A 4248-nucleotide genomic window follows, 5' to 3' on the forward strand; every position below is an offset into this window, starting at 1 on the left:
AGGCTTAACCTGTGCATGCACTATCTCTGTATTCTGTACTCTGTACCCCTGACTAGAGCTTGCTCTAGATGGGTTATTTCATACCTATTAAGCCTGGTTTTTCACATACTCTGTAAAACACATACAGATATACAGATCATGTACATAACAAAAGTGTTACAACACAAACATCACTAAGTCAAGCACAATTCTAACTTTACACAACTATGACATCTCTTTAACATTACATGTCCACTCTACGCTATTACCAATCTCTTTACTCTTTCTGTATTCTGCTGGACTTTCCCTGTACACTGTACATTGAACCTGCAAAACTGGGGTTAAGGGAGTGGGATGAGCTCTATAGCCCAGTGAGTAGAACAGTAAAAGAGTCATTAACACATGCTCTGATGGAATGCATCAAACCACAGACAATCCACATCAAGGGTAAACCTGTCACCACATAGTCCCGGTAACTCTGCCGTGCCAGGGCGTAGAATCGAGCACCTGGTCTTCCTGTCATATATGTATATGTGTATATAACACCTCTGTACTTACCATTGCCAGGGCGTAGTCAAAGGCTCCTGGACTTTACTATACCTGCCAGGGCGTAGTCAAAGGCTCCTGGACTTCTCTATATCTGCCAGGGCGTAGTCAAAGGCTCCTGGACTTCTCTCAGAGACTATTGGATCATTCAGCATTCACCCACACCAATAAATAACTATGCAATGCAACATATTCGTGGATTCTAATGCAAACAACCTACTGTACACTCATGATGCATGAACAATGCTAAAAGCATTCATTTCTCAATTAAACATATTAAGTTTAGTTCCACTCACCTTTGGCTAGCTGGACTGACTCTACAGGCTCTGACAAACTCTGGCGCAGTACTCACTGCTGCTCTCTCTGGTTCCTCTGGTCTGTATAAGCACAGATAAACTCAAATGAGGGACCAAACTAACTTATTTAACTCTCTAAGACTTCCCTTAAACTCACTCAAACATCCATGCAAAGCATGCAAGAGAAGGCTGGACAGAACACTTTCGGCGGCAGGTTCGGCGGCCGAAAGTCCTCTCCAGAGACGAAACTCATGCACCTTCGGCGGCCGAATCTTTACTTTCGGCAGCCGAACCCTTTCGGGGGCAAGTTTCGGAGGCTGAAAGGCACTCCAGAGATGAAAGTCTCTAACCTTCGGCGGCACCTTCGGCGGCCGAACTCCCCTCCAGAGCCGAAAGTCCAAAAGCTCGGGGGCAAGCTTGGGCAACCGAAGCCACCTCCTCATGGGTTCAGTGGCCGAATGTACCTTTGGCGGCCGAACCTGAGTTCATCTGCAAGGCAGAACCTTGCTCTGCCTCTCACCAAAAGCACAAAACTCTCCCAATCTCAAACACCTCGATTCCTCAACGTGCATACACCCAAGTATATGGTCAAAGGGGTCAAAAACTACCTTAAAACCCCAACAACACAAACACATAACACACAAATAAGCTTTTCTCACAAAAATAGCAAAAACTCTCCTTTAACCCTATTCATGCAACTTTCTCCCAAAACCTCATAAAACCTTCAGAAAACAGAAAAACAAGTTACTTACCTCTTGCAACCAAGAAGATGAATGATCCTAACGTGAAGTTTTGGAGCAACTCTCCTTCAAACTCTCCAAAATACACAACTTTGAGTTTTTAGCTTAAAACCTTCAAAACAACATAAAAACTAATCAAACCTTTGCAAGATTTGATGAAAACATGATAAAAACTCAAGAAAGACAGAGTCTCACCTCAGCAATCGAAAGGAATCGGCGTGCCTTATCCTTTCAACCGACTGAGGGCCTTTTATAGGTGGCTGGCCAGACCACCTTCGGCGGCCTATCGTGAAACCGAAAGCCATGCATGTTCGGCGGCCGAACCTCAACTTCGGCGGCCGAACCTGACTTTTCTGCCTTGGTTCAGTTCACTCAAAAACTCATTTCCTTAAGCTTTAACACGATGAAACATACCAAAACCTTTTAGAAAAACATAAATCTAACCCTTCTAGAGACTTTTGGCATCTTGAACTCCATCGGAAAGTAGAATTCCGATGCCGGACTCTAGCCGGGTATTACATTCTCTCCCCCTTAAGAACATTCGTCCTCGAATGTTCCAAAAACAAACAACTAACACATAAAAAGGAGGAAACTAACCTCAAAACAAATATGGATACTGCTGAAGCATAGACTCCCGCGTCTCCCAGGTACATTCTTCTAGATTATGGTGGTTTCACAGAACTTTCACCATCGGAATCTCTTTATTCCTTAGCTGTCTGATCTGCGTGTCCAGAATTCGTACTGGCTGCTCTATATAAGTGAGATCCCCTAGAATCTCCACATCAGGCTCACTCAGAACCTGACTCGGATCTGATAAAAACTGCCGTAGCATAGAAACATGAAATACCGGGTGAATTCTTCCCATAGAAGCAGGTAAATCCAGCTTATATGACACCTTTCCGATCCTCTGTAAGATCTCAAAGGGTCCAACGTATCGTGGGACTAATTTACCTGTTCTTCCAAAATGAACCACTCCTTTCATTGGAGACACCTTCAGCAATACCTTACTACCCTCCTGAAACTCTAACTGCTTTCTGCAAATGTCTGCATAACTTTTCTGTCTGCTCTGAGCTGTTTTGATTCTCTCTCTGATCATAGGTACCACTCTACTGGTAATCTCTACTAACTCTGGCCCTGCAAGAGCCTTCTCGCCTACCTCTTCCCAGCAAACAGGTGATCTGCACTTCCTCCCATACAATGCTTCATAAGGAGCCATCCCTATGCTAGCATGATGGCTGTTATTGTAGGCAAACTCCACCAAAGGTAGATGCTGCTTCCAAGAACCGCCAAAGTCTAACACACACCGTCGAAGCATATCTTCTATGGTCTGGATGGTCCTCTCTGACTGTCCATCAGTCTGTGGGTGGAAAGCAGTGCTAAAATCCAATCTCGTGCCCATCGCACTCTGCAGACTCCGCCAAAATCTGGAGGTAAACTGAGGTCCTCTGTCTGAGACTATAGATACTGGAACTCCATGTAATCTCACGATCTCATCCAGATATACCTGTGCCAACTTATCCACAGAATAGTTACTCCTAACTGGAATGAAATGAGCAGATTTCGTGAGTCTGTCCACAATCACCCATATAGAGTCTATCATGTTGGACGCTGCCTGTAAGCCCACTACAAAATCCATGGCTATGTTCTCCCATTTCCACTCTGGAATCGGTAGTGGGTTAAGCATTCCAGCCGGCTTCTGATGTTCTAATTTCACCCTTTGACAAACCTCACAGGCTGTCACAAATGTCGCCACTTCTTTCTTCATGGCTGGCCACCAATAGATCCTTTTCAGATCTTGATACATCTTGGTGGCTCCTGGGTGAACACTATACCGCGCATTATGAGCTTCCCTCATAATGTCTTCCTTCACACTGCTACTATCTGGTACACAAAGTCGACTCCCAAAGCGGAGGATCCCTTTGCTGTCAAATCTAAACTCTGCGCTGTTGCCTGACTGAACAATCCTGGCAATTTTCATCAACTCTGGGTCCTCGTGCTGTTTCTGAGCTATTTGCTCCAGAAACACAGGTGTCACTCTCATCTATGCTATCAATGCACCTGTACCAGATAACTCTAGCTGTAACCCCTCTTCTAAGAGCTTGTAAAGCTCCATCACGACTGGTCTCCGCTCTACTGCTATATGGAATAAACTGCCTAGTGACTTCCGGCTTAGGGCGTCTGCCACAACATTCGCCTTACCTGGATGATACTGGATTTTACAATCATAATCACTGAGCAATTCTACCCATCTTCTCTGCCTCAAATTCAGCTCTCTCTGGGTCAAGATGTACTATAAACTCTTATGATCAGTAAAGATCTCGCATTTAACCCCGTAGAGGTAATGCCTCCACATCTTGAGTGCAAAAATAACTGCTGCCATCTCTAGATCATGGGTAGGGTAATTCATCTCGTACTTCTTCAACTGTCTAGAAGCATAAGCAATCACCCTATCACTCTGCATCAAAACACAACCCAATCCTACTCGTGATGCATCACAGAACACTGTGAAATCCTCATTACTGACAGGCAGAGCTAACACTGGTGCTGTTGTCAATCTTCTCTTGAGCTCCTCAAAGCTCTCTTCACACTGGTCTGACCAGACAAACTTTTGGTTCTTTTGAGTCAGTTTGGTCATAGGAGCCGCTATCTTGGAGAAGTCCTGAACGAACCTCCTGTAGTAACCTGCC

This window comes from Manihot esculenta, chromosome 16, assembly GCF_001659605.2.
Source record: "Manihot esculenta cultivar AM560-2 chromosome 16, M.esculenta_v8, whole genome shotgun sequence".
NCBI classification, from domain to species: domain Eukaryota; kingdom Viridiplantae; phylum Streptophyta; class Magnoliopsida; order Malpighiales; family Euphorbiaceae; genus Manihot; species Manihot esculenta.